Below are 20,794 nucleotides of genomic sequence, written 5' to 3' on the forward strand. Positions count from 1 at the left end.
GGAGCGTGGTAGTCTGCCATTCAGGCAGCGGAGCTGAGTAATTGATTATGGGAACAGAAGAGCCATCACTGTTTGCAGCACCATCTACTATATTCATGTCAAGACAATGTCAATATTCCTTCTCAATGAAGCCATCACGATGATGTAAGACCACACTGTGGTCCAGCATTAAGAAACTACTCAGGCCCCTAGAGTTTTGACTCCACATTCTAGAAGGCAGACGGCCAAATTAGTATGATGCTCAACCACATGAAACACCATTTTGGGGATAAGATACATTATCACAGTCTGTCTAAACTCATAATGTGTAACTGTGCCTTAGGAGGTATTTGTACCAGGGTTTCTGATTCATAGGGATTTTGGTCATACTACACATGCTTGAAATATCACAACTCTAAAAACTTGAATAGAGTTAAAGTAAGTATCTGAATTATTTTTCTCTTGGGTTAAAAATTACTGTATTAGATATTAAACTTGATATACTAGATTTTTACCTCAGTTTCTCACATATAAAAGAGGAATTTTTTCTCTACTGAAAAATATTTTGAATTTTGAATAATGTAGTAATCTTTTTAAAGAATTAGAACATTCCTGACATGTAATTTATGCTCAATGATTTGCTGTAATAATTACACTGTTATGTCTTTCATTAAAATTTGTCTTTCTTTGCTACTTAATTATCACAGTTACTGCATACTTACTATGTGTTTTCTATTGAACTGAGCAAGTCCAGATTTTGACCCATCTGTTCTGACCACCTGCATCCTCTAATTTGATAATAACAAAGGGGCAGAGTCAGGTAACTACATTGTCCAGGAATTCATTGTGGTCATTTTTCTTCCCATTAACACTATTATTGTCTTCCCCCACATATCAATTTAATTAGTCAAAGTGAAGCTCAGAACACTTAAAACATCCCACCAAAACAGGGGGCAGAATAAATATTTTTACCTTATCCCCAAAATTGCAATTGTATGCTTCTGTTGTCATAGTTGCAGCATCCTCCAACTTGCTCGCCCTGTGATAGGAAATGTTGGTAGTCCCAGGAAATTATCTGCAGAACCTTTGTAAAGCACACCATCATTTATAAAAGAGGATCAATAAATGCAGAAGATTATATATAAATATTTGAGTGTACTTTTGAAAGTGTGTCCTTGGGCTTTCTGATTTTGGGGGAAGATTTCTAATGAAGAAAATTTTAAAACATCTATCGGGGACTAGATATTGTTTTGCAGAGGACCCGAGCTACTGAAATCAACTTTGCACAGAAATGCCACTGAAGAAACCCTAATCTCCAATCTGATGTTAGCAAGCTTACCAACTTTTTACACTAAATATTAATAGAATTCAGATTAAGTATGGACATTGACTATTTCCCTTTTGAGTGAGATTCAAGAATCCTCTCTTGAGCCCTCATTATTTAGCTTCTTTGGGTCTGTTGAATGTAACATGGGCTATGCTGTGCTTCGTGGCTAATATCCATTTATAAGAGAGCACATACTAGGCATTTCTTTTTGGGCTGGGTTACCTCACTCAGAATGGTATTTTATAGTTCCATCCATTTGCCTGCAAATTTCATGATGTCCTTGTTTGACGAAGCTCCGGGAGTCTTCTGGAAAATTTTGGGGGAAGGATTGAGGGACCCAAAGACGAAGGGGACTCTACAAGAAGACCAACATAGTTAACCAACATGGAAGCTTGGTGGCTTCCATAGACTCAATAATCAACCAGAGCATCAGCATGGCACCCCACAGTACCCCACAGATATGTAGCAGATGTACAGCTTGGTATTCACATGGGTCACACAACAACTGGAGCATAGGCAGTCCCTGATACCATTGCTTGACTGAACTGTCTTCTCTACCCTCAGTGGTAGAGGATACACTTAGTCCTGTGGTAATTTGATGTGTCAAGGCCAGTTGAGACCCTCGGGGGCCTCCCTCTTCTCAGAGGAAAAAGATGGGACATATCTTTGTAGGGGGGACCAGTAGGAGATGGAGATGCTATGATTGTGATATAAGGTAAATTACTAAATTAATGTAAAATATAAGTATTGTATTGACAAGAGGTAACATTTGATAAAAAAACAAGTTTCTGACACTCAAATAGGGAGGTAACCCATGACTGCCCTTAACCAGAGAAAGGTCTGACATTGTCATTGGCCTCCATTTTCACCCAAATGTTGTACAATCACATAGACACATGGGCATGCAAATAATGCAAAATATACTAATTGTTACAAGAAATAAAATAACTCGCAGCCTCAAATTTAACAGACATCAGTAGCATGTATGCTCTTACTATTTTGATACTCAATACAAAGATAGTCTAATTCTTTAAAAATAGTACTAAAATTATTCAAAACTCAATATTATTTAATATTAATTAATTCTAAACTGTTGTTACTTTTATTTTTCGGGATCTGTCCAGGGATCATCTAATCTCTGATTGGCAGAGACTCTTGCTTTTGTCCAGTATTACCTTTTGCTAAAGTAATACTTAATTGGACATTTTGAATTATGCTTATATTTAGTATAAAGATCCAATCAATTTGAGAATATCAGGTTTAGGAATTACTGTGTCTTCAGTAGTGTTTTGTGCAAAGTCTTTTTGCATACATACCTTTGAGATCAAAGGGTTTACACATAATCTGGTACCTGTTGGGGTCTTCAGCCATCCTCACTCTCCACAATGCCTTTGGGGACATTTTAGGGGCAAACAAAGCTTCCATTTTTATATCATGGCTGCTTCCCGGGAACCTGTAACTGACCTTCATGCACTGGTATTCTACTTAATGATAGTTAACTGTTCTATGGGAAGCTCCACCTGATTTTACAATTAAATTGCAAGCTTTCTGCCATTTATCTGTAAACGTCTGGCACTAAAACCAACTTGATCGCAAAGCCAGCCTGCCAATTCCAGAAGGGTCTAGTGACTAATAGTCATAGCCTGTCTTTTTGTTGCCAGATATTTTATAATGAGAGTCAATTATGTGTGGAAAATGTAATCAATATTATTGTGATGTCTATAATGATAAAAAATAACTCGTTCTGGCAGAATCAACTGCTTCTAATGAAATGTAAATTGTGGTCCCTGGAGGTGCCACCTTTCACACCAAGACTGCTATGGGAAGAGATGACTCAGAGTCACACACAATTATAGTCAACATATTTTCTGGGTGACAGACAGACAGCTTGTCTTCAGTTTATCAAGACAGTGAATATAAAGATGACCTAAAGCCACATGACTCTTTTTCATATGACTGTTGAGGACTAGGAAATAATGGTGCCATCCTTCAGATCAGATTCTTAACATGGTCCATTTTGTTCTCTAGAGAATATATATCAATTCTGCTGAGAACCCAGTGAACAGAGGCAGACAATTCTCCTAAGTATCTTTCAAAACAAGTTTTCCTACATCAACTCCAACAAAGACTTATCTGACCCCAATTCCTAATAATAATGTAGATGGTGATAACTGCAGTTTGTCTGAACAAATAACATTGAATTTGGGGCTCGTTACATCAGTGCGAAATGGCACTTGCTTCTAACCATGATGACCAAAGTTCAATGCTTAAGACACACATGCTACAAGCAAAGAATAGAAAGCTTCAAGTTGTCCTCTGCTTTCTACACAAGCAGTGCAGCCTATAACGTTCCTTGCCATGATAATACCTGAGTTGAAATTTGAACTTCAGCCAATGAACTGCAAGGGATATACTCAGACTTTTCTGCTATCTGTTGTTCAAAGGGGTTTTCTCATCACCCCTCTCCAAAGTTTACATAAATATCCACACAATTAAGAACAAAATCACATACAAAGAATGGAACAAAAGTACATATGTACCTTAGAAGATGAGTGTTATTCAAGTTTCTGTGAGGGCTAATAACTCTTAAAGACATTTAAAGATCAACACTAACACTAAAACTATGTACTTTTAACTAAAACACCTATGTGAAGAAATTAATATCTTGAATGTGTATAAATAAAATTAATATTTGCACAATAAAAACATAACACTTATAACTGACTGTAAATATTCTTTTTTTGGGGGGGGGTTCTTTTTTTTTCGGAGCTGGGGACCGAACCCAGGGCCTTGCGCTTCCTAGGCAAGCGCTCTACCACTGAGCTAAATCCCCAATCCCTGTAAATATTCTATAATGAGGGGTTAAAATAAAATTTATCTAAGACTATAATTTCTTCTTCACAGTTAAGGATTCAGTCAGTCTTTGTGGAGTGTGACCTAAAGCCTCAACACTAGCCTCTCCTTTCTCTAAAATGGCTATGTTGAAAATGAAGGCTCTCAGATCACTGAGAAAGATATACTAGAGACACTCAAGTGAGATCCACTTAAGCCCTGCCAGAATGACACAGGGCAACAATTCTCAAATGTTTACGAGCCTGTGAATCACTTGAATGTTACATCTTACAAAATGATGGGCACCAAAGAATTGAGTTTAGGAGAAGTGCATGGGACCCTGCGGTACACATTTTTAAGCAACACTTTTGGTAACTTGCTGATTTCCAAAAATAATTTCAGAAACACTGGCTTAGACTTAGAGTTCCCTAGGTGCAGTACTCAAACCCAGGAATTATTCAAAAGGGAAAAGCTGAAGGCTTGGGTATTATATAACACATTGTTCACTTAGTAGTTTAACATGTGTCTGTGTGGAGTGGGTTGCATTAAGGTTACAGTTATGAATAAAACATAGAAGCATAGTTTATCCTGATAAACTACAGTGGGAGGAGGCAACCAGTATGCTGCCTACATCATGCGGAATTTGTAGTAATAACTGTTAAAAGTGGGCGGAGTAACAAGATTTATTTAATATGATTTAACACTTTTTATATTGAAATGTTTCTCCAGAGTATGTCTCTATGAGGACTTATAATTCTGTCATACACTACTGAAATGTTCATGGATACCAGAATAATGGGTCCATGGTTTTTGCTTCAAACAATATCATATCTTAGTCTCTAAAAAAATATTGCCACAAGTAAAGCCGATGTAACTTCTAAGCAACCACCCTGTCATGCTTTCATTTTCATTAATAAGAAATATGTGGTTTTTATACTGGCTGTTCTAAAGTTTTCTTGTTTAAGTCACATACACTTTCAGAGTTAATTATAATTTTATATGGTTTCTTGTAATGTTCCTATTACCTAACAATTGTTATTTCAAATTCATCATTTTAATGATGAAGATGAACTGTGTATGTGTGTGGGGTTGTATTAATACTATTTGTTAAATTTATTTTTTGTTAGTAATATAATATATTTTATATTTATATTTTATTGTAAAATAAAGTCAATGAAGTAATGTACAGGATCTGGAAAGCAACAGAATGTAAAGTTTAAACATATTTATTTACTGCAGTCTTTCTTACTGAAAAATATTTTATTTGACTATAATAGTAGTGTTTAAAGAGATCATAAACCAACATGATTGTATTTAATCATAAATTGTTTCTTATAATTGAGAGAAGAACTTTGTACTATGAAAGAACTTGGAAAATAGAAAAATAACCCAGAGAAACTCCATTGAAAACACTATTTTATTCACCCGTGTTAATACATTTAAACATAATTAAATTCTCCCTGGGTCAACATTTCAATTAGTTTTGAAAGCAGAGAAAGCACCTTTTTGCTGAGTGTTAAATTTTAGTGATCCTACTCCTAATATTTGCCCTAAAGTACTAATTTTAGATCTGTACCTCCTTATTGGGTGGTTCATCTCATCTAATGAAACATAACAAAGTTCTCACAATCAAAGCAAAACCAGGTCTAGGAAAGAAAATAGCATCAGAAACAAGAAGTGACCAGAACATAGGGAGGGAAGTCATCTGTGTGAATCTGAAAGCACTACCTGGCATTGTGTCCAAGGTACAAAGGAAGTCAAAGAAAGAAATCAAGTCCTGAGGTTGTAGGCTAGAGGGCTGGAGAAACGTGTAGCTAAGCAAAGGAATGGAGCGATGATGGGTGACTTCTTTTTCAGCTATGGTGAACACATACTTATTCCAAAGTGTTGTATGTCTGGCTGTAAGGATAGGGTGCTAATATAGTAAAATCTGTAAACCAACAGTTTTTATGGTGAGATGTCATTATATATAAAATATCCAGAGAGAGAAAAATGGAGTCCACATGGTGATTACAGAGGCCAGAACAGGATGTTCAATCCTCGGATGCCGGAGTGACAGGTGCCGTGAGATACCATATGTGGATATTGAGAACCAAGCTTAAATGCGAAACTTCTCTCTGGTCCCAATATATTGCTTGCAATATTTTACAGTTTAGGACTGAGATCTATAAGAGAAATAATATTATTGAACCTAAAAGTCTAAGATTTTACTTTACTTTCTACTGAAAATGTATGGAGGGAGAGAGTGGAAGGAGGGAGGGCAAAGGGGAGTGTGGACCTGTGTTTCTCCTTGTTATGCAGGTCATAAAGTCAAAGGTGGCTTTGAACATGTTTCCATAAGTTGTAGGAAGTAGGAAAATGTTTCCTTTCATGTTTATGAGCAACTGTGTTGTGAGGCATTCAACTGTGTTGTGATTAAATCTTTTGTACAGAGGAGATAACATAGGTGAATCTTTCCCAGCTGCCAAGTAAATATGGCTCCCTCCCCTTTTTATTTGTGGATGTCTTTGCATTGTTTTTCCTTGTTTCTCTGACCCTTTCTTTTACACTTTTCGGAGATGGGCTTTTCTTATGTAGTTCAGGCTGTGACGAAATCTCTGTCTTTGAAGGATTTCCCCGCCTCAGCCTGCTCGTGGTCCGGATGCAGAGGCTCTACTCTCTCGGCTGCTAGGATCAACATTATATGGAATGCAAACCCAACTTCCAGCGAAACTCATAGTTGTCCATGAAACGTTAACATGTGAGCAGCAGGGATTTCAGAAAGCAACACAAAGGGAGAAAGTAAACTCTATTAGAGCGGGGAAGGTGGCTCAGGTGTAAACACACCTATCAACACTACCGAAGGCTCAGGGTTCATTGCCAGTATCCACAGTGCGGAAGACAAAACTGACTCCCACACATTGTCCTTGTAACTCCATAAGATTATTTAACTCCCCCTCATACATTGCTTAATAACTTTTATATAAGAAGAAAGAACTACATATAATGCACTCTTTAGCTCGTGATGGAAGGTAAATACATTAATTCGGACATGCTTGTGATACAGTATTTAACATTATTCAACGAGGAATAAGAATCCTAGCTTGAAATATTCACAGAACTGTTACTAGTGAACCTAAGAGCAAAACTGTAACTATGATCATTTTATACATTTTCCTATTCTCTAATATGACTGTTCAGGCTTCTGATTTCATATTGGTTGACATAATTTGATTAATCTGCTATGAGCTTTAAGAACAGATAATAGTGGCTATTATTCACATAGCTTACTATTTAGAAATTCATGATTGGTCTATAAAATTACTTTCCTCAAGTAATTTTTCATCCATCAACAATTTAAAAGCAATTTATATGAAAAACAGAGGTAACCTAGAATGTGCAGAATATTATGACTGTAAGAATACATTCCTTTTCTCAATTACACACTAAATCATTCTAACATCACTGATCCATAGTGAACTCATGCTTTAATAAATACATGATTATTCGAAAAGCTAAGAAAATAGAAAAATAATTTCAGTTAATTAATCCTGACTAAATCTTAGTTTAGTTTCCAGCTCTCATTTCTAGAAACCAATCTCTGTGCTATGTCAGCCACAGTCGGTCAAGTGTTTATGAAGCCTAGCAGCTCTTAGGTATGCAGATAAGTTTGCATACCTGTGCTCAGATATATGGATGCAGGGCACTGACTTCTTATCATTTCTTTCTTCATTACTCTCCCTTACTTTTTGAGGCAGCATCACTCACTGAACTCAAAGTTTAGTGATTGGCTAGACAGGCTAAGCAGCAAAAATAAACAGTAGGAATCCGTCTCCTATTCCCTGTCCAGAATTGTGGTTAGAATTATAAGCCGCATTGTCTTTCGTATGCATGGGGGATTGAGAACTGAACTGTGGCTTTCATGTTTGCCCAGTAAGCACTTTAACATTCTCTACCTTGAGAGAGAAAATTATCTTAAAATTATATGTTAAAGCTGCCTGATGAGAAGATGTTTCTGTCAAAAATATACACATAATTTATTAAAGATTAGAAATCAGCCCAAGGAGAAAAAATAATTAGAGAAATGTATTAGTTCAAAACCTTTTATTTGAATATGGGTTTTTAATGTCTCTGTGTAAGTGTAAGTTCATGGTACCTTTAGGTTGTCTGTTATGTTTCTAATTTTATCAACTTTTCTCTATTCCTAAGAGGTAAAGGTTGGTAAAGTGATAACTGAATAGGATTGCACACAATAGGGCATCATGAATATTTTAGGCAAGTGGATGTAATAAAAAAATATAATCCAGATTGAGGTAACCCAGACCCAAAAGTACAGGCTTGGAATGTAGTCACTGACAAGCAGATATTAGCCAAAAAGTATAGAATACCATTGATATATCCCACAGTCTCCAAGAAGTTAAACAAGGAGGAAGACCTAAGTGAGGAGGATTGGGGGCAATCTCTAGAAAACCCCAGACATCTGGGATGGAGAAGGCTCCCAGGACTCAATGTTGCTGACATTACCTGAAATGCCCAAATCTGGGGATATGGAAACTGAAGAGACCACCTCTAGTAGTTAGACAACCCCCCCCCAAGTGGAGGTATAGTGACACCAACTCACGTTCAAAATTTTCAACCCAAAATTGCTACTGTCTAAGAGAAACATAGGTACAGAAATGGAGTAGTGATTGAACAAATGGCTCACTTGGGATCCATCCCACAGGTGGACAACAAATCCTGACACTATTACTGGTGCCATGTTGTGCTTGCAAACAGAAGCCTACTATGGTTGTCCTCTGAGAAGCTCTGACTGAGACAGATGCAGATACTCATAACCAACTATTGGAATGACGTTGGGGACCCCTATGTTGGGAAAAGATTGAAACATCTGAAGGGGATCATAGCCCTATAGAAAACTAACAGTGTCAACTCACCTGGATCCATCGGAGCTGCCAGAGACCAAGCCACCAACCAAAGAGCATACAAGGTCCCCACACATACACAGACATCCCATAGGGCTGTGCTGTCTGACCTCAATGGGAGAGGATGCATCTGCCTAAGCCTGCTGAGACTTGATGTCCAAGGGCGGAGTGCCCTCAGAGATGAGGGGAATAGGGATTGGAGGAAGAGCTGTGAGAGAGCAGGTACAGGAGACAACATTTGAGATATAAATAAATAAATAAATAAATAAATAAATAAATAAAATAATAATAATAATAAAACTGATAAATTGTATTCTTTTCAATAGAGTTCTGTATACCACTTTTCATTTTCCTTACATTTTAAAAATGGTTTTATGGATATAAATGTTTTTTGGACAGCTACATCAAGTTCATTTGAAGTCTACATTATTCACATATACTGTTAGAATATATTTATTATCAATTATAACCTTTCTAAGAAATATGTTATTCTTATTTGTGAAAGCAGTGAAAAATTACAAACTATATTTTAGCATAGTAACAAGATAATTAGACTCTTTAGTCACAAACTGTTTTCTTGCCAAGTTAGGCAACATTCCAGAAACCACAAGGCTTCCACATTCTGTGATGCGATTATGAAATTTTCATTTAAAAAGACAAAATGAACTTCCCAAACTACGTTTCTTCAAAATATATTTCTTTGGCTGAAGCTGTATGAGATTTCAAAAGCTGGAGAGATACACCAAGACAGGATAGATGATTCTGGAATGTTGTTTCAACGGATCTGGTAGTTGAAGCAATGCAAGCGTGATTTCTGTTTTATTCTAGTCTAGTATTCTTTCCAGTATGTGAATCCTAGAGGCTATGAGGGTGGAGGAGAAGAGTGAATTGAGAAAAGTCACACAGAATGTCGTGAGGTCTGATGAGACAGAAGCCAACCGCAACACCTATGTACAGTACAGAAGAGAGTGCACTGCCAGATGAGAACTTATGCCTCATCCATGAAGAATGTGCAGAGGCTTAGTGGAGAACCCAGAGAAAGAAAGGAGATGAAAATGCTGACTGTTCTGGTCAGTACCTGAATTATTAATTTACTAAGACATTATGCTGTACTCGTGTACTATGTCCAATTATTATATTTTAAGCAATACTTAAAAACAAACTCTCCATGGTTTAACAAATCAAGGTCAAAGTTCTTTGTTTTCCTCTGAATTCAGTTTTTTCCCAAAGGTTATTACTGGTTCTATTACAGGCATTAGGACAACCCTGACACCACCTCCAAATACCTCAGAAAGTTCCTATCCTGTTACTCTCAGTTACCACAGGATCTAACAATGATGGATGTCCAGTATGATGCCTGGTTCTCTTTCCTTTTATTTAATTTTGCATGTTTTTTCATTCACAAATTACTTTCAAAAACATTACAAAATTCTAAGACAGCAATGTAACAAGTTTTATAAATGTGAATTTGAAAGTTTGATATAATTATTCTGCCATAAAGTTATTACCATAATGTACAACCTCAGGAAAAATGCATCAGAAATAATGATGAGTTATAGCTTAACTGATTCCTGTCTGGTCTCCGTTCTATGGATAGTAACAAAGAATGAAATATAATGTAAATTTAAAATGAGATTAACAGTTATTATTGCTCATAAAATTGAAGCTATAATGAGATAATAGGATTTAAAATCACAATAAGCTTTGTTTAGTTTCTATTTTATGTAGTGTGTGTTTGTTTGTGTGTCTGTGCATGATTATTATGTATGCCATTTGCGCATGGGGATGGAGGTCAAAAGGTATCTGATCTCCTGGAGCTGCAGCTGGAGCTGGAATTTACAGTCTGGAACTGTCTGGGTCCTCTGGAAAAGCAGCAAGTTCTCTTAATGACTGAGCCATTTCTCTAACTAGTAGACAATTATATTTTAAATTAAACTATTTGGAATGTACAAGGCGTTTAGGAAATATTAAGAGACCCAGTGACTCCATCAACGGGTAAAGTATTTCAGTGAAGGAGGAAGAGCTTCTCTTCCAATGAGATAAAGAATATTCATCTCCCAAAGTGTTGAATCATTGGAGGAAATTCCATAAAACAGAGGCAAGTTTTATAAGATCAATGGCATACATCAAAGCACATGAATAAAACTACTTTAAAATTACTTGAGTAGAAACACTTTTTCTATATTAGGGCTTGGTACTGGTAGCTGAAGTTTAAATTGAATCCATTAGAAATTATGGTGACTTAAATAGAAAAGCATACACAATAATTAACCAAAATGATTTTTCTGAGTTAGGAAGTGGTATGAAACAGAGAGAAAAGGACACTATAAATTTTATGGAAGAATAGAAATTATATAGAAAAGTATGATTTGCTTTCCAAATATAAGATGATATTAACAAAAGAAAACAAAGAAAAATAGTGCAAAGAGGATATCAGGTCAAATGAAAATCAAGATTAACTTGATAATAGCTAAGTTTCCATTGTAGAAATCAGAAAATACTTGTAAAGAAAAGGCTGTGATGTACAGTGCACATGTAAAAGCAGAAACCCCTCCACGACATGTGCAGTTGCTCCAGTAAGTTGTCTGTCACTCTCTCCAGTATGTGGAGCTCACATCTCTACTCCGTGACTTCTAAGCTGCCTGTCTACCTTTTGTTAGAGCCAGACTACTCACACGTATGACCTGACATGGAGAGCTCCCGTTCCTGGTTGAGCACCGAGACTATAAGGTGTGTCTGAACTTAACTGTGCAAGACCCATGTGGGAAAAAATAATGACTGTGCTGGCCGCGAGGGGTCAGCTAATGATTTGTCTCCGGTTGAGTCACCAGGACCTACACTCAGCAGTGACACCGGGCAAAGGAGCTCTGCAGTCATGAGTGGTAGTAGGTAGTTTTAGTATGGTGTTCACGCCGAACTTCCCACTCTCCAACACTGTCTGGATTGAAGATATCCATTTGGAGGGGGTTTCCTGTACAATGATAGCAGGTAAGTTCCAAAATCAAAGGATGCATTTTACATTTCCAACTTAAATCCCAGAAGTAATACGTTAGTAGGACACTCATGGTTGTTCAGATGAGGTGAGCTATGGTTTTACTTTAATTTGAACATAAATGTGAAAATACAGACCTTCTCAGTTATGTCCACATTAAACATCAATATAACAGTTTGGAGTAGAAATTCCCAACACCATTGCAAAGATTATATATTTAAAACCATGCTGGAAGTCAGGGATTCCATAGAACATCTATACCCAATACACACACATATTTCTGTTTAAATATTAAAAACTAAATATTAGTTGAAAAATTTATTTTAAAGTATGGCTAACTTTTGGTTGACCAGTCCCAGTTTCAGTAATATTTTTTTTAAGATATCTGAAAACCGCCATCCATTTGAAGCATTGTGTGATTATGGCAGCATTGTTTGGCACAGATCATTTAGGAAAATGAATGTCATTAAGGACCAATATAATGGAAAATTATTATACCATTAAACAGCACATTAACAATGCATGTTAATGATCTGTGTCAGTATTCACCATAATGGCTAAATTAAAGTAGTCAAAATAACTGTGGAGCAAAATAATTGTGAAGCAAAAATTAAGAGTGTAAAAACAGTGCACTGAGGGGGAACACTGTCTACACTATTTTTCTGAGTATTGGAACAGACTGCGTTGGTGTGTACTAAAGCCTGCCTGGGGCACAAGCCTGCATTATGTGACTTTGGAATCAATAGTAATATTAGGATTATGATTGATGATGCTAAAGTCATACTATCTGACATAAAAATACCAGACTTTTTTTGGACATACTAGTTAACTGTCTCAAAAATTCCGAAACAGTAATACTGTTATCACTTTTGCTTCAAGGAGGTGCTAAGGTCCTATAGAAGAGTCATATAATGAGCAGCTCAACCATCCAACCCATGTGTTTTCATGCCTGTCCCTATCATTTTCAAATGTCAAAAACTATTTTTAAATAAAACAATGCTAGTTTACATCCACAAATATATTTTTGTTTTCATCTCAGACAAACATGTAAACATTTTAAATACATTAGAATATTGCTTTTAGATATAGAGAACTGGAAAGTATGCTCCTTATGTCTCGAAGGAGACAGCATCACCAAACAAGAAGACTTGAAAAGAAATTAACAATTCACAGTCAAAATAGAGGAAAAAAAAGCAACTATTAAATAAAGAGACAAGAGAGAAGAAAAATGAAACACGAGGTAGAAAAAGTGAGAAGAACACGGTGAGGAAATGGGAGAAGGGAAGAAGGAGAGTGAAACAGGCTTTCAATATTTAAGCTGGCAAATTGATTGATTTTGCTTTAAAGACTTGGGGAACTCCTGCGCATACTATATCAGGTACTACTGGAGTCCCTGTGGTGGTTGAATATATATTTTGACTGCAGTGTATATGTTTTTTTCTATTTATATTATTTTGTTGTATAGACTAACAGCACATTATCTCTGAAGGCCAAGTGAAGTTCCTTCTACTTATGTAACTCTTAGTCCACGTGATGCTTCCCTTCTGCAGAAGGCACACCTCATCTGCTGCTGTGTTTGACAGACACCATATATTCATGGCATCTTCAACCTCGAGCCTCCATCACACCGTGGCCTCACCCTTACAGCTTCAAGTACAATTTTCTTTGAGGTTGTCTGAAAATATACTGATCCTGTCACAGGGGACAAGATAAAAGTCTGGTCAGGTTTCCTTGATTCAGGTTTAAATGTCTTCTATCTCAAGGCATCTGAAGTCAGAAATTCTCTTTGCAGCTGTGCAGACTGAGAGCAAACTGGAGCTCCTGTCTCAAAGCCACAATTTCAAATGAGTTTACATCCACAAAGCAGTGACCCCATTGTTGGTGGTCATAGCCCAATCTAGAGAAGATACCATGGCATTTCCCTTACTGTCTCAGAACGAATCTCCCAGTTGTTTCACAGGAGTGATGATCACTATTTTCAATCTAAATTTGAAAAAGTCATCCACCAATATCTACCCTATAGTTTCACATCAAGGATGTTTTGAGACTTCCTCCAAAAACTCAATTATTCCAGTCTGAAAATATTATAGATCATCAAAGTGATAGATGTGGAAAATCACAGATAAATTCTTTGCAAGACTTTTGCATGAATGTTGTCTTATGGATTCCCAAGAGTCCTCATTTAATAAGTTCTCACTCGGTCTGAAAACTTTTGAGTATAATATTCATAGTCCGTGTTCTTACTGATTTTCTGGACTTTTACACCACAACCACATACACAGCTGAGTTTGCAGTACTCTAGGTCCCTAGTCTAATCCTACAACACCACTGCAAACTTTCAGCATATATAATTTTATTTAAACGGAAATAAGGTTAAGTATGTTTAAACTTTCAGTTGTTAATATTCACTTTAATATATCATATTAAATCTAACATAAAGATAATGCTTGCAACATTTATTTATAAGTAAAATGCAAATAATAGTTTGTTCTCCTGTTTCAATATAATTGAATGAAACATTTGTTTGTGTGTTTGTAAATGCTGACACAGGTCCATGGAAACAACCATTCCTAAGGGTCCAGATACTGAAATCTGGCCCGCCTATGCTCTCACATTCTCCGTTTACTCATCCATACACTCATGCCTCAGTTGTCGGTGCCCACCACGCAGTAGCACAACATGGTGCTTGCTACTTTATCATAAGTTTTACAGTGACCAGCCTTTCCCACCCCTCCCTCTGATTCTTACAGCCTCTGTGATTTTCTCTTGTTTTCGACAAAATTGGAGTATGAAATTTCAAATTGTACTTTCTATTAAAGAAAACCACATTGACAGGGAGAACCCATTGCCTTAGGGCTGGGAAGGCGTCTACGCTGAATTTGTGCCGATACTGTGACCTGAAACGGGTCCTGAACTTGAGTCGCTGAAACATGTTTCCTATTTTTGGAAACATAAGCTCTTCCAAGGTGGCCTGGGGGAAAGGCCTTTAAATGTTTATTATTCCCTCTAAATGTTTAAATTCATGTCTTGCTTATGCATTCTGACTAAAAATTTCTTTTTAGGAAGTATAAAATGTGCTTTACTCTTTCTTCCTTTTCACTGGCCTCATGCTGTCCCCTGATTTCTTCATAATTTGTAGCTTAGCTTTAATTTTCAAGTGGTAAAAATAATTTGAGTCTCCTCTCTAAGTAAAAAAAATAACCTATAAAGTATAGAAAGAGGTAGAAGAAGTATGTGAAAATGAATGACAGTCATTTTTTTTCTCTCGGAGCTGGGGACCGAACCCAGGGCCTTGTGCTTGCTAGGCAAGCGCTCTACCACTGAGCTAAATCACCAACCCGATAGTCATTTATATTAAAAGTTGTAGTACCACTTACAAATTGGCAAGTGTCATATTTCATTAATCTAACATTTATCCTGTGTTTGTTAAACTTAATAAACAGCAGTATTCTCAATGTATTATTAAAAACTCAGTATTCAGTAAAGCTTTTGGCTAAAATAGGCAATATTGAAATATGAAAATATTTTATGCATTTATTTATTCAATATAACATGAAATATCATCCAATTCGCTTAGGTATTTAATGACATGACAAAGCGACCATTTCATAATTAAAGGAAATTACAAAATAGTGTGTTAATATTGTGTTTGCATGCATTTGTGGCATCAATATAAAAGTGTTTTCCTCTTTCCCTTTGTGGATTACTGGGATTGGGCTGAGCTCATCTCTTAGATTAATGGCCTGTTCCCTCCAAGCCATCTAGTCAGTTCCCAAATAATATTTATAACATACTGATTATATAAAATTATGTGTTGTCTGTAGAATATACATTTATAAAGAAATAGAAGTTTTATTACGGTACAGCTTTGGAAGATAATTAAGTAACATATAAGCATTCTGTAACATATAAGCAATTAGAACAAAATGGAATCCACAGATGCCAATAAATAAATTCAAATTTGTAGACAAACCCCAACAACATTATTAAAAATTGATATATGGGGCTGAACAGATCTCAGCAGTTAAATGCACTGGCTGTGCATGCAGAAAACCCAGGTTTTATTCCAAGCACCCATATGGTGGTTAACATTGTCTCTAATTCCAGTTCCAGGGGGTGTGACTCCCGCTCTGGAATCTGCAGGCAGTACACGCATGTGACAACAGAAGTCTCTGCTGGCAAAATTCCCATTCACATAAAATAAAATAAAAAACTAAATATTGACATATATTTGCCACAAATATATTATGGGAAAATCATATCCGAGTTCTCATAAAGTGTAAATTTTAAGAAGAGTAGAAACATGTAAGGTGCAGAAACTTATGAGAGCAATATTTGAGGCAAAATATGCATTAAGTTTAAGAGGAAGCCTACAGTTTTATTTTTATTTTGAACAATACAATGTACTTGAGGATAGCAATATGCTCACCAAGTAAGTATTCAAGAATGGTCTTCAACTTCTGAAATTCCTACATCCACGTCCTTAGGTCTGGGAATACATGCCCCGCCACCATCACCACATGTGGATTATACAGTGATGAAGATCCAAAAACAGGACTGTTGGATGCTAGGCAAGTCCTCTGAAACTGTGCTATATGCCCAGCTCTGGATTAGAGCTTGGTGCCTTGTGACACTACACAGCATCTGGCGTGGCCTGTCAGTCATCATCATTCACAAACTGGAACAAAGAGTAGTTTCTCTGACGATACATGGGATCCGTGCTACACCTCACTGCATCTGACGCAGACATTGCATTGAAGCATCTAAAATTTCCTATCAAGTGTCACCTGACTGCCTTTATGATGTCATTGAAGCAGAGTCTTTGAAGTTTCGAGTTTATAGCTAAGCCGGTGCTGTAAAGTTTCCATCTGAAGCAATATAAATATAGAATGTGCACAGGGCTGCAAGAGCCAAAGCCTTTTAAAGGTGTGTGGCGTTTGTGTTACCTTTGAGGCACCAAAGGAGATCCAGGTAACAGTTGTAGCGTGTGTAAACAGAATGTCTTTCCCAGCATCTGCACAGCAACCACATGTCTTCCTTACTAAGACTTTTCTCTGAATTTCATAGAAAATGTGTTTTCACTGTCTGTTGTCTGTGTCTTAGGACACAAGAAAATTCAATTATTAACTCATATTAATTCTCCATTTTTATATAAGAAGGATATCCCTTAAAAAGCTACATTAAAATTACTCAGAAAATTTAAAGTGTTTTATGTATGGGGGAAGTTATCAGCAAATTTTATATGAAAACTCAATGGACTCTGGAATTACATGCCATTGAGTCTAGTAAGTATCACTTAACAGTTGTTTATATGTAATAAAAATTATAAATCTCAGTTTCATGATTATAAACATCAAATTATTTTTCATTCTCCCCATTCTGTTGTCAGAATCTTACCGTGTTGGCCATTAGCACTATTGCCCTCTAACAATCTTTCTCCCCGATCTAAAGGAATTCTGGGAGGAGGCCTGAGATTTTCATGTCTTTTATGGGATAGCGTAGGATTCAAACATGCAGTTATTTAACTTGCATTACACACTACACTTTCCTCCCCAGGCCAAGATGTTGAATGTAAATGTGACGGAGTGAAGATTTATGATGCAAAACTCCGAATCATGTTTCTTGTATCATGTTGAAATTATTTCTGTTACCAAATTATCAAGCATACTTATGAATTTGTTTGTTTGGTTCTTTTTAGGGTAAATAGGAAAAGTTGAGCCGGTTGTTTTGCTATAAATTTATGCGTAAAATGGTGCAAATGTTTTCCATTTGCCTAGCCATGGTACGTAATAGGTGCTACAAATGACTCTTCAATACACCCTATATTTTATTTTTAGTTAACAGGTAGCACCCTACAATGATATTGCAATAAATATATTTAGTAAGGAAAACATGAAATCAATGGAAACTCTTCTTGTTTTAAGGAGGAAGACATTTTTGAGACCATGTTACTTTATTCTACATGATTATAATGATCAACTAAATAAAGCCTTAAGGGTCAGAGATGTGACTGATTCTCAGAAGCAAGAGTGAGAAAAATCCACACATTGAAAAAAAATTGAGCTCTCTCCTCTGAAAAAGTCTACATGTCCCAATCAAGTTGGGATTCAAAGAGCTATACTAGCAGGGAAGGCAGGGGCATTGGGAAGTGGTGGCAAGCCACATGGGGAGTTAGTTTACTTAGATCAATGTGGGACTTTACTGTCCTGCTCCTCCTGATGTTGGTAACGTTGCATAGGTGCTCTCCTGCTTCTGTCCTTTGCTCTTTGTACTCTGTCCCGCGACATTCTTCACATTTGCATGTAGTGACGAACCCTTTAAAACTTAATGCATGGAGGCTGGACATTGGACTAGACAATTAGAGTCCATACTGTTCTTGTAGAGGACCTGACATCAGTTCTCAGCACTCATTTTGGGAGGCTCACAACCATCTGTAGCTCCCACTCCTGTGAATCTGACATTCGCACATCTGGCCTTCATTGGCACATGTATCCATGTGTCCATATCCCCCATAAACACATGCGCGCGCGCGCGCACACACACACACACACACACACACACACACACACACACACATGCACACACACACACAAACACACACATGCACACACACACACATGCACACACACACACAAACACACACACAATGCACATAAGAAAATCAGCAAAAACTGTCTCAGTATATATAAACAGAGAAAGATAAAATTTTCAAATTTCTGTGGAATTGTCTCCCTTGTTTTATTATTTGAATAAATTGTATCATTTTTATCATAGATAGATTATTAGTATAGTATAGCATAGTATCATAGAATAGTTTATTAGAAAATATTGATGAGCTTATTTTATCTGCCAGTTTGTTAAATTCAAGGCGCCTCTATTCTGTTCGTTGCAACATTATCAGTGTCAAGAATTTAATACATATTATTAAAAATATAAATGAATTCCAAAGACCTTGAACTGAAAAGTGTGGACTCAGAAGTGATGATTATTCTATTAGCAGGGGACAGTAAAATTACATGATACCATTCACACAAACACAGACATTTTGGAAATTTCTTTGGTGATTCTTCTTATAATTCTAGTCTTCTAACCTGTGTGCTGCTTTTTAAAAAATATAAGTTCCTCTGAAAGATTGTGTAAAACTTAAACATTCACAATCTGTGAAGGAAACAGAGAGTAATAAAGAAGTGCATATATACTATATTTAGGGAACCAAATCTTAAAAGATATACACACGGACGCCAGAGGAAAACACCAAAGGCCATCTGGAACCCTGGTGCACTGAAGCTCCCGGAAGGGGCGGCGCAGGTATTCCTGGTTGCTGCCGCCACAGAGAGCCCGTGGGCAGCACCCCGCGAGCAAACTTGAGCCTCGGGACCACAGGTAAGACCAACCTTTCTGCTGCAAGAAAGCTGCCTGGTGAACTCAAGACACAGGCCCACAGGAACAGCTGAAGACCTGTAGAGAGGAAAACTACACGCCCGAAAGCAGAACACTCTGTCCCCATAACTGACTGAAAGAGAGGAAAACAGGTCTACAGCACTCCTGACACACAGGCTTATACGACAGTCTAGCCACTGTCAGAAATAGCAGAACAAAGTAACACTAGAGATAATCTGATGGCGAGAGGCAAGCGCAGGAACCCAAGCAACAGAAACCAAGACTACATGGCATCATCGGAGCCCAATTCTCCCACCAAAACAAACATGGAATATCCAAACACACCAGAAAAGCAAGAACTAGTTTCAAAATCATATTTGATCATGATGCTGGAGGACTTCAAGAAAGACGTGAAGAACTCCCTTAGGGAAACACAGGAAAACATTAATAAACAAGTAGAAGCCTACAGAGAGGAATCGCAAAAATCCCTGAAAGAATCGCAAAAATCCCTGAAAGAATTCCAGGAAAACACAATCAAACAGTTGAAGGAACTAAAAATAAAAATAGAAGCAATCAAGAAAGAACACATGGAAACAACCCTGGATATAGAAAACCAAAAGAAGAGACAAGGAGCTGTAGATACAAGCCTCACCAACAGAATACAAGAGATGGAAGAGAGAATCTCAGGAGCAGAAGATTCCATAGAAATCATTGACTCAACTGTCAAAGATAATGTAAAGCAGAAAAAGCTACTGGTCCAAAACATACAGGAAATCCAGGACTCAATGAGAAGATCAAACCTAAGGATAATAGGTATAGAAGAGAGTGAAGACTCCCAGCTCAAAGGACCAGTAAATATCTTCAACAAAATCATAGAAGAAAACTTCCCTAACCTAAAAAAAGAGATACCCATAGACATACAAGAAGCCTACAGAACTCCAAATAGATTGGACCAGAAAAGAAACACCTCCCGTCACATAATAGTCAAAACACCAAACACACAAAATAAAGAAAGAATATTAAAAGCAGTAAGGGAAAAAGGTCAAGTAACATATAAAGGCAGACCTATCAGAATCACACCAGACTTCTCGCCAGAAACTATGAAGGCCAGAAGATCCTGGACTGATGTCATACAGACCCTAAGAGAACACAAATGCCAGCACAGGTTACTGTATCCAGCAAAACTCTCAATTAACATTGATGGAGAAACCAAGATATTTCATGACAAAACCAAATTTACACAATATCTTTCTACAAATCCAGCACTACAAAGGATAATAAATGGTAAAGCCCAACATAAGGAGGCAAGCTGTACCCTAGAAGAAGCAAGAAACTAATCGTCTTGGCAACAAAACAAAGAGAATGAAAGCACACAAACATAAC

General features: G+C 36.9%; 1 protein-coding gene across 2 annotated transcripts in view; it reads right to left on the reverse strand.

Annotated features, from left to right (window-relative positions):
* The window catches only part of Cntn5 (contactin 5), a 1,240,814-nt gene that overhangs the window by 1,056,344 nt on the left and 163,676 nt on the right, over positions 1–20,794 (reverse strand).

Source organism: Rattus norvegicus, chromosome 8, assembly GCF_021556685.1.
Source record: "Rattus norvegicus strain SHRSP/BbbUtx chromosome 8, alternate assembly SHRSP_T2T, whole genome shotgun sequence".
Classification (NCBI taxonomy): Eukaryota; Metazoa; Chordata; class Mammalia; order Rodentia; family Muridae; genus Rattus; species Rattus norvegicus.